The sequence below is a fragment of the Eschrichtius robustus genome, chromosome 2 (genome assembly GCF_028021215.1).
Source record: "Eschrichtius robustus isolate mEscRob2 chromosome 2, mEscRob2.pri, whole genome shotgun sequence".
In the NCBI taxonomy this organism is placed as follows: Eukaryota; Metazoa; Chordata; class Mammalia; order Artiodactyla; family Eschrichtiidae; genus Eschrichtius; species Eschrichtius robustus.
Genome location: NC_090825.1, coordinates 47,931,630 through 47,948,846, shown reverse-complemented (window position 1 = coordinate 47,948,846; position 17,217 = coordinate 47,931,630).

Below are 17,217 nucleotides of genomic sequence, written 5' to 3'. Positions count from 1 at the left end.
TAAGATCCAGTACCCCAGCCCTCCACCTAGAGTAAAGTAGCTGGGACTTGGCAGGAAGTGGTGTGGCAGACCACCCAAGAATTAGGGGTATCTGATGTGGAAGGGAAAAGTTAAATGAAAATCTGAAAATGATGTCACATAGGTGAGAATGAGTCATCAATACTGAGCTCCTGTTTCTCTCCAGTGAAGATCCCTGTGCTAGATCATCCAGTTAATCATCCAGCTAGGAAGGGCTGGGCTAAGTCACTTTCCAGGCCATACCTCAGCCTCCAGGCAGTGTAATCCTAACCCTTTCGAAAGACCTCCAACGCATTCAAGTTCCTGAGAAACATTCCTGTTCTATAAACTCCTCGGGCTGTCTTCTGTCAACACACCTCTTTTCCTTTTACTCACACACATTTCCTTATCACCATCTGATGTGTTTTATCCCTTCCAATAAACTGTGAAGTTCTTGAAGCCCAACAAGAGCTCTTGCTCCACCTGACTGTCCCCCCTCCACCTCCCAGCCAATACCTGGACAGAGGGGTAACTTACTTGGTCTATTATCACTCTGGATCAAAGTTCTCTTTTTTAGATTGCAAGATTCAGGAGAGCAGGACCTCAATTAGTGAAAAGTGCAAGTGACTTCCTGCCAGAGTCAGCTTCTACTGGTAGACATCTGAAGCAACCACACCTGGGGTGTGATTGGAAGGGTTTTAGAAACATCCTTCCACCCTCACCTTCTGAAATTCCACCAAGTGACACCTTTTCACTTAAGGTTTTGATCTTTGTTAAAATACAGATTCCCCCGGGAGCAGTAACTTGATAAGTTATCTGTGATTTAGAGCAGATAAACGAACTTACTGAACCTGGAGAGAGGAGAGGAGATAGCAGTGGAGGGGAAGTTTGGGTGTCAATTGGCCCCATTCACACCAAAATATTTCAATAATGTGTGATGGTGGCGTTGATATCAAGAATCATTCTCCTTCCAAAGGCCCAGCCCCCAACACCTTATATATTGACTGAAGTATGAATAAGGATGAATAAACATTTAGTGAATGCTTTCTATGTGCTAGACAGCGCTCTAAACACTTAAATAGTAACTTGTTACACCTCACAACTCCTCGAAGTTGGCCCTGTTATCATCCCAGTTTTACGGATGAGGAAACTGAGGAAGAGAGGGTCCCAAAGTCACACAGACAGAAGGTGGCAGACCCAGGAAACGAGTAAGAATGACTGACACTTTTAAATATCCAAGCTTGCCTTTCGCATCCCTTTCCCATGTTGACCACCTCCCCTCCCCGATTTTCATCCTCCTCCCACCCTTGTCAGTAGATTTACCTGAGATAATCCAAATGAGTCCTAAATGTGGGAAACAAGCAGGCATCTAAGAAAGTAGAAACAGTGATCCAGGTGTGGATGAGTCCTTCCACAAAGAAGTGTTCAAAAAATGGCAACCAATAGGCTGTCATTGACGACACTTAAAAAAATGTACATTGTGATCCAGTGCTTTAAAGTACCCAGGGAATTCTCTAAATTACAATATGCCCATTTGGGGTGCTTTTTCCCCAACACTATGAGCAAAACAGAGATACTAACCATGGCAACCTCTATATCACTTGATACACGTAAAAGGAGCAAAGGCTTCCTGAGAGAGGGGGCCCTGCATCTGTGTGTGTATATGCTATTTCTAAGACGTGTATAAACTGAAACACGCACAGGACTCACCCAACAACTTCTTTTCCTTGAGGAGGATGAGTTGAGAAAGTTCATCTTGTGCATCAGACTAGAGAAGATAGACTCCTTATTCATCTTTAGATTGGAAAAATAAAATACACATTGGCTCCCTGGAGTTGAAGGTGATAGCCCAATAATTAGAAGGAGACCAAGCAAAAGGAAAAAAGCAGATAAATAGCAGAGTGGTGGTGGGATGGCACCATGTTTTGCTCCCGATAGGCGCTCATGTTTGCAGGGTTTCATTCAGTGGAAGGGCATGGGATTGGAAAGTGGATTGCTTTGAGGATGCCCTCACAGTACAGCTCACGGAGTAACACGACTGGGACACCTATGCCCCTGCTGACCTCTGAGAAGGAACTCCAGGGACAACCCTGCCACCAATGGAAGCCAGTTCTTCAGCAGGTGTGACAAAGCTGAGATTTGCCTATGAGGGCAGCACTACTCCAAGGTGCTGCTGGGTTCTTCCTGGGAATGGCTCTTTCCCAGTCAGCATCAGAAATCAGCAGCAGAGTAATGATTAGAGAAATGCAAATCAAAACTACAATGAGGTATCACCTCATGCCAGTCAGAATGGCCATCATTAAAAAGTCTACAAACAATAAATGCTGGAGAGGGTGTGGAGAAAAGGGAACCCTCCTACACTGTTAGTGGGAATGTAAATTGGTACAACCACTCTGGAGAACAGTTTGGAGGTTCCTTAAAAAACTAAAACTAGGGCTACCATATGATCCAGCAATCCCACTCCTGGGTATATATCTGGAGAAAGCCATAATTCAAAAAGATACATGTACCCCAATGTTCATTGCAGCCCTGTTTACAATTGCCAAGACATGGAAGAAACCTAAATGTCCATCAGCAGACGAATGGATAAAGAAGATGTGGTACATATATACAATGGAATATTACTCAGCCACAAAAAAGAACAAAATAATGCCATTTGCAGCAACATGGATGGACCTAGAGATTATCATACTGAGTGAAGTAAGTCAGACAGAGAAAGACAAATATCATATGACATCACTTATATGTGGAATCTAAAAAAATGATACAAATGAACTTATTTACAAAACAGAAACAGACTCACAGACTTCAAAAACACACTTCTGGTTACCAAAGGGAAAAGGTCGGCGGGGGGATAAATTAGGAGTTTGGGATTAACATATACACACTACGATATATAAAATAGATAACCAACAAGGACCTACTGTAGAGCACAGGGAACTCTACCCAATACTCTGTAATAAACTATATGGGGAAAGAATCTGAAAAAGAATAGATATATGTATATGTATAACTGAATCACTTTGCTGTACACCTGAAACTAACACAACATTGTAAATCAAGTATACTCCAATATAAAATAAAAATTAAATTAGAAAAAAAATCATCAGCAGAGGCTTTCACCCTAAGCTCCACAACCTTCCTTGTGAGCCTGAGGTGTTCTTACATGTTGTGTGACTTTAAAATTTTTAATGATCTTCACAAAGTTCATATTAAGGAAACAGCTCTTTGAAGCACACCTCTTAACCCTTCAAAAATTGTCTTTATAATTTGGGGGTTTGGATTGATTAATTTTTATGACAAACCATGCAAAGAATTTCCAAAATTTATTCTTTCCTTTCATTATTATCACTGGAGGCCACACTATATGTTCTTGTACATAGGTAGTGTATGGTCAACTTGTTGAGACTTTTGGAGGCTTATCATTACCAATAAAGCACTGATAACTACTGTGCTTTACTCTTGTACTAGTAAAAGACTAGTAGTACATTTTTTACTTTGAAAGAAATTTTACTTTCATAATGACCTTGGCTTGCTGGTATATCCAGTGCTACAGAAAGTATTGATAGCTGCCTAGGTTGTGTATCATTTGCTTTCTACCATCCATGCTTAAAATTAGAGACACAGTAAGGATTCTACCAGCCCCAATATATCTATAGTTAACAGAAGTTAGAGGAGTTCTCTTTCATTCTGAAAGGAATGGGAATTTTTTTTTTTTGAGTATTTCTGAACCCACATTTGGTAATAAGCCCATTATATAATGGGTTCAGATATCAACCGTCAGTGTTTCCTCATCAAAAAATGGGGGGGAGTGGGGCTTCCCTGGTGGCGCAGTAGCTGAGAATCCGCCTGCCAATGCAGGGGACATGGGGTTGAGCCCTGGTCCAGGAAGATCCCACATGCCGTGGAGCAATTAAGCCTGTGCACCACAACTACTGAGCCTGCACTCTAGAGCCCACAAGCCACAACTACTGAGCCCGCGAGCCACAACTACTGAAGCCCATGCGCCTGGAGCCTGTGCTCTGCAACAAGAGAAGCCACCACAATGAGAAGCCGGTGCACTGCAACAAAGAGTAGCCCCCGCTCGCCACACCTAGAGAAAGCCCACATGCAGCAACGAAGACCCAGCACAGCCAAAAAGAAATGAATTAAATTAATTAAAAAAAAAAAACAAAAACAGAGGCAGGGAACCCTTAACTGATGGGGCAAGGGAAATCTAGTTGTTCACACCTACTCTGGAGAACTTTTGAACATCCCATGGGGTCTTATTATTAAGTGTGTGTCGGAATGTCAGCTTCTTTCTTCAGGATCTTTAACTACTGATTCGTTTCTTTTTTAAAGTACTGTGTTTAGGTATTCAGTCCTTATCAACTTATTCCAGGGGGAGGCTTTGTATCTCTAATATAGCTGTTTCTGAGTCACTTGCAGCTCTTCCTATCTCTAACCTGGGCACTCCAGTCACAACCACATTCTCCCGGTGAGATGAGCATTCTCTCTCTGAGAGTACTGTGGCCAGGGCAGGGGCAATTTAAAAGCCCTATCTCATGGGAACAATTTTTTCTTGCTTGGAGTTTGAAGTAACTGCTTCCTTCAGTGGGAGAATTATGAAGAGGATCATTGACCAGCCTTTGTCTCTCATTTAAGGTATTGCTGTTTGAACACTTCATGTTCAATATCACCTTGAGTACACAAACACCCAAGGCCTTGAGGAAACTCTGACATACATCGAGGGGGTACTGATGAGATGGGCGGGCCAGCCAAGTCATTTGGCTCTGGCCTCTGGCTGAAGGGGATCCCAGACTGTGGCTGCTATTCTGTAGCAAACTCATGCAGAAAAGCAGAGAGCACATCACCAGCACGTGGATACTAAATTAAATCCATCAAACTCTTAGTTCTCACGATATCTTCAGGAGAAACGCCAGATGCAGGAGTGAGAGGCCTTAAAATCTGTAAGCTTCTTGGTCCTTTTGGAGGCTCTCCGACAGCCCAAAGACCTGTTGATGCAGTAATATTTTGCCGATTCCTACAGCCAGGACTGGATAGAGTTTTGTTATATCAGCAGTTGTCAGTCAACAAACCTCTCTCTTGTTGGTAAGGTGCATCAAAGGCCAGGACAATACCAGGAATGACTATTAAGTGTCCCAACAGGAAAAGGAGGCGTCACCCACATTGCTGGCCAACTGGTAAGAACCAGGGCATATGGAGAAACAGTGCAGGCCGGAGTGAGGAGTGCAGACAGATGAGAGACAGCTGTTCCCTGGCAGGGTTCTGCATTACCTCGAGGGGAGAGCCAAGCTCTGGCTCTTGGAGGCACTGCTGTCTGCACTCGCACGCAGAGGCAGGGTACACAGGAGGGGCCCTGGGAGTGTGCTCAGGAAAACGTGAAACTCAAGCCCTGAAAGCTAAGCCCCAAATCCAAATACGCTCTTACGCAAAGCATTCGCAGATTGGCTCGCATTTGACTCTCGTATGAGGTTACTTGTTGGCATGTGCTGAGTAATTCCCTGGCATGCCCGCAGCTTGTCAGGGGCATTCCTTCCTGAGTCGCAACTGGACCAACAGCCTGGCTCAGGCAGCAGGGGCCAGCGCTGTCTAAGAGGCTATCTTTTTTGATGAAACCTACAGCCCTCGGTCCTGATTTGCTGATGTCACCATGTCTGCTTTTCCATCTTCAAAGATGAGCTGGTAGGCATTTCCAGTGAGTGTTTGACAGACTCAAGGAAACATTTTGGGGGTTGCACATAACTGTTGAAGTGAGGAATATTCGTCTGTCATCAGCTGGATGAGAAAAATTAAAATTCCTGCCAGAACTTTGGAGGCCTAGGGAGATGGCATCTCTCACGGGAGCAACATTAGGCCAATTACAATGCTCAGCATTTTCCCAACACTCTGGGTTCAGAGCTCTTTGCGATCCATTTGTTTCTTTAGCTGAGTTTCTTAAACACACACCACCCCTTGTGGAGCTCTCTGGGCCTCCACCCAAAAGCTGAAGGATACAAAGAAGAGGAAGAAAAGACACAGCAGCCGGCTCTACCCAAAGAGAGAAATCAAGCCAAATATTTCAACGATTCATTACTCTCCAAAAGCCTGTCAATACTTACAATGGGGGGAAACGGAGAACAGCCAAAATGTACAGCAGTGGAAGACTGGCCACATACAATATGGAAAAATAAGCAGACGTTAAAATCATGCTGTAGATTGTAGAAGAAACTTTAATGACATGGAAACCTATAAACAATATATGGTTAAGTGAAGCTAATTATAAGACATCATGGACAATATGATTACATTTTGTACATACATATATATATTTCTAGGTGATATTTACATATAGAAAAAAGACTGAAAGAATATAAATTAACATGTTAATAGCAATATTTCTAGGTTGGGGTGGATTATAAGAGATTTTTCTTTCTTTTTTTCTCCAAACTGTCTACAATGAATACGTTTTAATTTTGTTTACATTTTGTTATTATTATTATTTTGCTTATAAAATAAAACATGCTCACAGTATAAGGTTCAAACAATACAGACATGTTTAAAGTCTAAAGTAAAATTCTCTTAATCCTGCCTAACAGATAATCCTTGCATGTACAAATCTGTATTTTTTTTTTTTTTTATTTATTATATTTATTTTTGGCTGTGTTGGGTCTTCGTTTCTGTGCGAGGGTTTCCTCTAGTTGCAGCAAGTGGGGGCCACTCTTCATCGCGGTGCGCGGGCCTCTTCACTATCGCGGCCTCTCTTGTTGCAGAGCACAGGCTCCAGACGCGCAGGCTCAGTAGTTGTGGCTCACGGGCCTAGTTGCTCCGTGGCATGTGGGATCTTCCCAGACCACGGCTCGAACCCGTGTCCCCTGCATTAGCAGGCAGATTCTAAACCACTGCGCCATCAGGGAAGCCCACAAATCTGTATTTTAAAATTATTCTAGAATATTTATGCAATAGAATTACATATAGGTCTTCAATTCGCCTTTTTTCACTTAAGGTATCTGGCACATCTTCCCAGGTATGTGTGAGTACTTTTCTTGTTTTCTTTTTTAAGTTGATCAGTGGGAGCCCTGGCAGGCCAGCAGGGAATGGGAGTTACAGCCACAAGTCCACCAGAGTGAGGGTCTCCCCCTTCCTGCTGTAGATGGGCAGCGGAATCAATGGGCACTGAAGTCCCAAGATGTAAGAGCTGAAAAGAACTTTATTAACTAAACTCATTCCTTAAATGAAGAGATGAAGATCCAGAGACCAGAATCCAAGTCTTCTAACTCTGTGTCCAATATTGCCTTTACCACACTGTGTAGTATAAAATAGATAATAAGAAGTACTTTTTAAAGAGCTCTTATCTTGCTAACCTTTTGTTTCAGCCTTAAAGTCCCTTAAGGGAACTGGGGGAGGTTATCTCTCCCATTGTACAGATGATAATACTAGCTAACCTTTGCTAGGCACCATGGGCCACGTTCTAAGCTAAGCTATTCGCCTGCATTACCTCATACAGTTCTCACAAGGGATCTCGGAGGTTGGTCCTATTGTTTTACTCATCTTACAGATGAAAAAAATTAAGGCTCAGAGAGACTGAATAACTTTTCAAAGGTCCCACAGCTAGGACATGATGGAGCCAAGATTTGAAACTATGTCTAGCCCCGGAGTCCCTACTTTTAAACATTACACTTTCTTTCTTGCAGGCTTAGCGCATAAAGTTTTCACAAAACACACTTTAATTACTCTCTCCCTTTCCCCTGTGTTGTTGTTATCCACTCCTCAAACAAAGCAAAACAGGAATGACATTAGAGAATGCAGTTTGGTGTCAGGCAGGGTTCAGGGGCCCCACTTGGTGTTCAGGACTCCATGCCAAACACTGGGGTAAAAGCAAAACAAAACAAAATAAAACAAAACACCCAGTCCAACCACAGCTATTCTCACAGTTGGCGAAAGAGTCGCCTGGCACTTTTCCTCTAAGGGTCCTGCATGTCCCATACAAGGTGGTAACTGCTTGCTCCCCAGGTATTTTCATTTCTTATGTAATAGTGCACTCGTTTCAACTTGGCCAACACGTTAGCACTTGTAGGTAAAGCCGATCTTTTTTTCAATCAGACACACAATACACACTGAGTCATGTGTAGAAGGCCCGTACAATGTTTTTATTGTGAGCAGAGCCCCAAGGGCCTCGTCTTACAATGCTCAGCTCCACCGAGAAAGAGCCTGCCTGACGTTGCTGCATGTGGCTGTCACACGGAGCTGCCAGAGGCTGGGCTGTGCCATGAGCTGTCACTTCACCCACTCAGCTCTGGTCCCCCGCAAGCTGGTGGTCAGGACTTTCCCGGACACTTATACTATAGCCTTCTCTATAATTTGTTCACCTTCTTCTCTTTCTTTCCACTTTTAGTGCCCTCCCTTCTCTCCCCTCCATGCTTCTGTTCAATCTCTCTGCCTTTCCTATCTTCTGATTCATTTCCTCTTCTTGTATCTTGAAAGGCTGCACTAGTTCCACTACTGTTCCATAAAGCACAGAGCTGGTCCCCTTTCTTTTTCTTCCATACTCCCCAGAGCCTCTTCCATAGTCTCCCCCCACACAAGTGCCTTTTCACCTCCTTTCTCTGCTCACCAGCCTCTGTCACTATGATAGCCATTCTCAGCAAAGAGGTTGGAGGCGCTGTCCTGAACGTGGAGACTCTGCATTGAAAAGATTCAGTGCATTGGCTCAGGGGCCCCAGCTGCTTGAGTAAACTTCTTGGCACTGCTATTTACCAACTAGGTGAGGTCAAGGAAGTCACCTAGGCTCTCTAAATCCCTAGATAATGAAAGTCCTTGGTTCTTAGAATTGTTGGGAGCCCTACATTAGGCTCCATAGCTCTGGGGTTTGGGTTCTAGACCTATTTGCTTTACTAGCTGGGTGATCTTGGCCAGGACACTGAGCTTCTCTTTGCCTCAGTGTCCTTGCTTATAACATGAGAGTGGTAATAATAGTATCTACTCTATTGGTGTATTGAGAAGATTAGTTAATAAACATAAAAACACCCGGAATAGTGCCTGGCACACAGGAGCCTTCCCCCAAAGTTGTCCATCGTGACATTTATTCATGGATGTAAGATGCCTGGAATAGCTGGAGACACTCAAGCGGTGGCAGTTACCCACTTGCTAGAGACCTTTGTTCCCCTTGCTCTCTGCTCTTTGGCTGTGCCTTTCCTGGGAAGCCTGATCATGACCCTTCTGCCCAGAGTCTATTTTCATAAGAACTCTCTCTGCCCTTTGCACCAAGTGAAAGCCAAGCCATGGAGAAGCCTGGCTTACAGACATACAGCTAAAGAAGCAAAATAGGAAGGGAGTAACGTGGCAGGTTTTCTACAGCAGATTTGCTCTTGTGCCGATTTTATAGGTGGAACAATGACATCTTCCTGCATAGTTCTGCAAAATGACTTTTGCAAATCACATCATATTTAACTTCTCTCTTTAAATGAGAAACTGTATATAAAGAACTTAGAGCAGGTCTTGGAGCCCCATAAATTATAACTCTTGTTTGTTTTATTCTTGTAAGACTGATCTAGTCACATTATAGAAAGCTTAGAAGAGAAAGAAAAGGAAAAAAACACTGCTTCCTTAAGTTCACCACCTATGATCATTTTATACTCTCACATCTTAATATACTACAAGAACTCATACTTTAAAGGAATCCTATCGAGAATAATTTCAGAAAGTGAAGATTCCTTCTTATATTATTAATACTTATATTAATAATATAAGGAATATTACTATTTCTTATATTATTAATCTCTTCAAGATTGCAAGTAAAGATGTGCCTAGATTCTCTTTGGTAACGTGAGGAAGCCCAGAGTGTCATCTCCACAAGGGATCTCCAGGTGAGAACATTCTCAGCATCCCTTGGGAGGTATTCTGAGCGTCAGTGTCCTTAGTGTCTATATTTCCCAAGAGAGAAAAGTGATAGGATTCATTTGCAATCAACCAACTTAGAGGATAGAATATAGCACCAGATCACCTCAGAAATACTTGAGTTCACTTTTGTCAGAGGTGAGCCATGGGTGTGGGGTGTTGAAAATATTATATATATGAAGGTTAAGGCTCATGGATCCCTATTTTGGAAAAATAACAAATCACTTCGGTTCACCTTCTGTGGGAGCTCACCTCTCCATGCCCTGGGTTCACGTTAAGTGTGTTGTACTGGGATAGCTCTTTGATTAGTGGGGCCTTTATATTCTGTGCATTCACTGCCCCCTCTCCATCCACACTAAAATATTCTTCATATAAAGCCACATAAAGATTTTATTCCACTAATTATTAGAGAAATGCAAATCAAAACTACAATGAGGTACCACCTCTTGCCAGTCAGAATGGCCATCATCAAAAAGTCTACAAATAACAAACGCTGGAGAGGGCGTGGAGAAAAGGGAACCCTCCTACATTGTTGGTGGGAATGTAAGTTGGTGCAGCCACTGTGGAGAACAGTCTGGAGGTTCCTCAGAAAACTAAAAATAGAGTTACCATATGATCCAGCAATCCCACTCCTGGGCATATATCCGGACAAAACTATAATTCAAAAAGATAATGCACCCCTATGTTCATAGCAGTACTATTCACAATAGTCAAGACATGGAAACAACCTAAATGTCCATCGACAGATGAATGGATAAAGAAGATGTGGTACATATATACCATGGAATACTACTCGTCCGTAAAAAAAGAATGAAATAATGCCATTTGCAGCAACATGGATGCAACTAGAGATTGTCATACTAAGTGCAGTATGTCATAAAGAGAAAGACAAATACCATATGATATCACTTATATGTGGAATCTAAAGTATGACACAGATGACCCTATCTATGAAACAGAAACAAAATCAGGGACATAGAGAATAGACTGGTGGTTGCCAAGGGGGAAGGGGGTGGGAGAGGGTAGGAGTGAGAGTTTGGGATTAGCAGATGCAAACTGGTATATATAGAATGGATAAACAACAAGGTCCTACCATATAGCACAGGGGACTATATTCAATATCCTGTGATAAACCATAATGGAAAAGAATATGAAAAAGAATGTATATATGTATAACTGAGTCACTTTGCTGTACAGCAGTAATTAACAGAACATTGTAATACAACTATACTTCAATAAAAATAAATTAACAAAAGATTTTATTCCATAGGAACAGAATATGAATATGACTAAGAAAAGCTTACAATTTGGAAAAATAATTGAAACTCCTTAAAGTCTAATGTCCTAAAGGGCAGGGGAACTCTACAACAGAAATAAAATTGTCAGCTTTTAATAATCAGCTACATATTCACGGCACTTTGTCATGTGCAAAGCATTTTTTAACAGTCACTACGCATTTACTCATTCGTTTACTTATTCTTTCAATACCAGAATCACATTATGACTTTTGTGGGCCCCAGGTACTTTCGCCTTCTTGGGCCCCTTCCTCCATTTCAAAAAAAAAAAAAAAAAATTAAAATAGCTTAGTAGATTTTTGTGGGCCCTAAAAATTTCTTTTCTTTTTTTTCTGATATGAGAAAAAATTAAAACACCTTTTCTACTCTGACAACTTGGGTTTTTTTCTGATATTAAGAGAAACTGAAACATTTTCATGGGCCCTGGGCATGGTGCCTACTGTGCCTCCATAAATCAGCCTGCACCAAGAGTGGGCTGGGGGTTAGAAATGCAGATGAACACACGTGGCTCCCGCCCCCTCAGGAGCTCAACAGCCTCAGGGACACAGACCAGCACGCATTCCACGATGCCGCTGCTCTGTAGTCCCGCTGCAACGGAGGGCTGGCAGCCGTCCCACAAGAGCATGCAGGGGCCAGCATCTAACTCGCAGGAGAGCAGGAAGATGGGTTTGTGGAGGAAGCATTGTTTGAATGACTCTTTAAACCAGCATTTTTCAGCAATTTGTGTTTAAGGCCCAGGTTCAAATTTTAGAATTTCTGGCAGGCCACTTGAAAAATTGAGACGTGAACGTTAGGCCAAAGAAGCAAGTTTCAGGGAACTGAAGAAACCTGCTATTAATCTCAGTATATGGAGATATACACAATTTTATATTCTGATCAATACACAAGATTTATCTTTGCTGCAAGCACGGAGTCATACGTCTACCTCTGTGTCAGAAGACAGTGTCAAGCTGACCGGCTGCTGTGGCGCTGGATGAAGGGGATACATCGGGCTGGGAGGCTCAGGGTATCTAGCTGGTTCCACAGGGAGACCACAGTTCAATGGGGCATGAAAAACCTTTCCCTCCCGATCATATAAAAGACCACAGTTGGGGCAGAAAATATTTCTTCCCAGTGCTGAAGAACAACCAAATGAACCAAATGATAACATTTAGCCTCATCTATGGGAAAAAAATATTTTAGACATTGATCAAAATTTGGCAACATAGGTAGTTGCAAGGCGTTCAAGATATACCAGCTGCCAAGCTCCAGTAGTTAAATCTACCAATCTCAGGATAATAAGAACAAACACTTAGGATGTCCCAAGAACCATTGTAAGAGCTTTATATTTGCTTTTAATCTCATAACAAATCTACTACGTGAGTATTATTATTATCCCCATTTTTAAAATGAGGAAAGTAAGACATGGAAACTTCAGATAACCTGTCTTCGTGAGGGGCAGAGCTGAGATTCGAACACAGGCTCTGAGACTTGTTTTCTCTGTCACTGCCCTTCACCATCTGGGGATGCCTCTGGCACACCGTCCACTGTCTCGTGTCTGAACATTGCTGCCTCTGCCCAGCCTCACACAGGACCAGCTTGACTGCCCCTTGCCGTAGGCCTCTGACCTGGCGCCGCTGAGTGTAGTGGGGACCCACTCAGCCCCACAGGAGCAACACAGAAGGGCTTCGAGGACTTACCACTCTGACCAGTGGCCGACGGGGAATAACAATGGCTCAATCCCAAGACAGATTTCACACGACTTCGCAGTCCCACAGGGTCCAGCAACTGGTAGCAGAGTCAGGGTTGCCAGATACAACATAGAATGCCCAGTTCACTTTGAATTTCAGATCAACAACAAAGAATTTTTTACTAGAAGTATGTCCCAAATATTGCATGGTACATACTTCTAGTAAAAAAAAAAATTCTTTATTTATTGGAAATTCAAAGTTCACTCTGTGTTTTATTATTTTATTTTTTGCAAAAAAGTGACACCCCTAAGCAGTAGCCACGCTGGTGACGCACGTTCTTACAGGCCTGCTTCCTTCCCTGCCTGGCTCCCCCGTCTCTCATCCAGCTCCCTGGGATCACAGGCACAATAAAGAACTTGCGTGGGAGCTTTTGTCACAGCCCCAGCTTTCTGGAAACCCAGACTATGACCCAACTGGGCAAGGATTTTGCCAGACAGTGAGGCAGCCATAATGCTCACAGCCATCCTGTGAGACAGGCATTGCTATCATCATCACACTCAAGTTACAAATAGGAAACTGAGGCTCAGGGAGATCCATCCGTTGGCCAGGACCCCCGCAGCTGCTCTAGCTCCACCAGTTTCTTACTAGAAAGAGCGTTCCAGGCCATTCTTGAGAGACATTGAAGCATTATTGGAATGAGCATTAATTGATTCAGATAATCATTGATTCACTTAATAATTACCCCTATTTGTTGAAAGAAACTCTCTTGTCCTCGCATAAAGGAATATAGTGACATATGCACTGAGAGAATTCGTCTCTTAGCAGCCGTAACAGCAAGAGGCCCAATTTCTCCTGTTTTACGCTAGTTGGAATGATCACAGTTAAAGCACGAAGTTTTCGACCTCAGTTCTTCACAAATAAAACCAGCAGCACATTATTATTTCTATATATAACTAAATATAATGTATTCATTCTAAAAGTTATGACTGATTACAAAGAGACAAATTCAGAGGGACTTCCCTGGTGGTGCAGTGGATAAGACTCCGCGCTCCCAGTGCAGGGGACCCAGGTTCGATCCCTGGTCAGGGAACTAGATCCCACATGCATGCCGCAACTAAGGGTTTGCGTGCCACAACTAAGGAGCCCACACTGCTGCAACTAAGGAGCCCTGGAGCCACAACTAAGGAGCCCGCCTGCCACAACCGAGATCCAGTGCAACCAAATAAATAAATAAATGAGACAAATTCAGAAAGCCTCGAAATTATACTTGCCTTTGACCTGCACCGGAAAGTTGGTTTCCTTTCTGTAAATTATCTGTTGGGACAATTAGAGAAAAAAATAGCAAACATTAAGGAAAACCTGGGCCAAAGCACTTGTGCCCAGTGGGTTTACACAGGAGTGAAACCTCCTTGCAAACTTTCAAAAACGAAACCAAACCTTGACAGCAAATAAGCCTAAAACGAGAAAGAAGGTGTCTTTTCTACATAAACCTTATGAAATGAAACCTTTTATTCCTCTTTGTCTGCTGGATCTTCATTATGAAGGAAGGAAGCTTGTAGATGGGAGCAAATCTTTCTCCAAGGTGTTGCTGGAGGGGCTCGTGGAATCAGCCGCCCCTGTAGCTCCATCCAGTGAGGCTTTTTCTCACGGCAGCCAGGGAAGCAGATGGAGCACATGGCTGGCTCTGGTTACCTGTGGCTGCCAGCCTAGTCCCCTGGGCGTTCCAAGGCCCCACCTTCCACCTGGCCCATGACCTCTGACCTTGGCCCTGTGGCCAACACAGGAATGGGGGCGGCCGGGGGGTGTAGGTATCAGGCTGTCGGGGCCCAGGCCACAGATGAAAGAGTCAGTTGTTTCCCTCCTCATGCTCACTTGTGAGGTCCTGGGAGCTGCAGAACTGGTATTTCTCCATATCCCAGCTGCTCACACGGCTGTGTAGACAAGCTGTAACTCCAGTTGAACGTGTGCATGTGTGTCGCACGGGAGGTGGCAGCCTGGCTTCCAGTCCCAGCTCTGCCGCTGACTTGCTCTGGGGCTTCAGCGAGCCCCTCCGCCTCTCAGGAGCCTCAGTTTTCTCATCTGTGAAACAGGACAGTTGGATCCCCGCAGGTGCTGGGGCAGGGGGCTGCTGAGGAGGCAGATCGAAGCCATCTCCTGTAATCCTCCTCGCCACGTCCACAGAATCAATGAAAAAGATTCCACTTTTATCTGTCTTACATTGTGTACTTTCATTGAAGATTTTCTTTGAACAAAGGTTTCTGTTGCTTCTAAAAACCAGTAGAGTAGGCTGTCTCTAAGTGACCTTCCAAACTTATGATTCTATAATTCCATGATTCCAAAACAGAAGTTCAGACTTGGCCTTTTTAAAGGGTTGCATGGTGCTTGGGAGAGTGAGAAAATTATGAGATACGTGACGATATGTTTCTGATCCTGAAGATCCTCTTATGCAGCCTCCCCTTGGGGACATATAAAGTTTCCAGGGCCCAAGCCCCCTCCTTTGTTACACCGGATAAAGGCTCACATGTTAATTATTTAGCCACTGGTGCTAACTGGAACACAGTCTTATAATGAAACTGCCTTGAAAATACTTCCGTGTGTGACATAAGGCTCTGGCAATTTGAACATATCTTTTCCTCTTTCATATCAGCAGTTGTTTTATGGACCGGGCTTAGACGGCTTAGACAAAGGGCACTGGATTGGTGAATTATTCATATAACCTGCATTTCCTGGCCGCTATGGATAATTGACAGGTGTCACGTCACCTTTTGCAAACATCCCACAATTAGAGACTGTATATCAGTGTTTGACTTCCATGTAATGCTCCCTTTCTAAGCTAGTTTTATATTTTATTTACAGCTTGGTGGCGTTTTTGACTTGGCTACCTATTTCTCTCACTTTCGATTTCAAGCCTTTTGCTCCACTTAATATAACCAGGAACATTTAAATAATGACTCCCTCTCAGATTGCTAAAGGCAGTCACTCATTGTGGCTGTGTTTTATTCATTCAGCCATTATGTTAGTCAATTTCTTGATGTAGGATGAAATGCAGCTGTAAGGAAAGCATGATTTAAATCTGTTTTTATGACTTGTTTGGTTCACAGGGAAAAAAACTAAAAGCAAATCTTCCCAGGGCCTGACACAAGTTGTAAACTGTGGAGAAAGTTAGCTGGTTAAAGAATGTGACTTACTTAATAGGAGCAATGGAACATTTCAGATCTCCACCGGAGTGGGAAGGTTTCTGGCATTAGGAATAAAGCCAGGGTGAGTTCTCTTTGGGCCCAGTGAGAAAAGTTAGGTAAGAAAATAAACCTGGAATTGATAGCCCTGAAGACTAATGCGAGAACATAGCCATAAATTAAACACTTTGAGCAAATAGAATCCTGCAGTCCTACTTTTCCACTTGACCCAACTGGAAACTGAGGCCTAAGGCATGCAAGGGCTTGCCCACCATCCCAGCACCAGTTAGTGGAAAAGCTAAAGCTGGGTCAGCTGATTCGTGCTCCAGCACTTTTACTGCTCTGCAATGCAACAGATCATTCTTGTTACCCCTCCAGTATCCACTCACCTCTTCTACGGCCATTACTTGCTGTTCCTTGGGAGAATTCACCCTTCCTCATTCTTAGTTGTGTGCACTGTGTGGAATTATTTCATGCTGACTCTCAGCGGGAGCGTCATTAACTAAGCCCATCAGTGAATCCATTTTCCCAAATGGGTACTTCAGGAGTGGCCATGTGATCTAAATCAGACAGTGATTGCCAGCACTTGTGTAGGTGCTGTTGGAAGAGATTTTCTGTCCCAGTAGAGGGGGTTGGATTAGGCTGTGAGGGCTGCAGCTGCTGCAGATATTTTGCTATCCACATGGAAGAGACTGGAGCCACAGGGAGTAGGGGGGGAAAAATGTACCATGTGATACCTGAGGGTGAAATCTGTGACACAAAAACACCGAGCAGAGAGAGTAAACCTTGGTTAAGTAAACCTATCGTTTATCTTCTAAACTAGGACAACTTTGAGAATGAAACAGGACAAGAAAAATGCTGAACCAGACCGGATGCATAAACAGGACTAGCCTGGGCAAACAGGGACACATGGTCATCCTGCTCTATGATGGCATCATCTGAGCCCCTGGATTAAGCTAGCTGAATTAAGCTGGCACTCTCTTTAGGCCTTTTTAGTCTAGGTGACAGTGAACTCTCTTCATTGTTGAGGCCAGCTTGAGTTAAGCGTTTGGTAACTTGCACGTAATAGTTTTAACTGACATAAATATGCTGCTTCTTGTGCTTTCTAAAATCTTGCCCTGGGCTTCCCTGGTGGCGCAGTGGCTGAGAATCTGCCTGCCAATGCAGGGGACATGGGTTCGAGCCCTGGTCTGGGAAGATCCC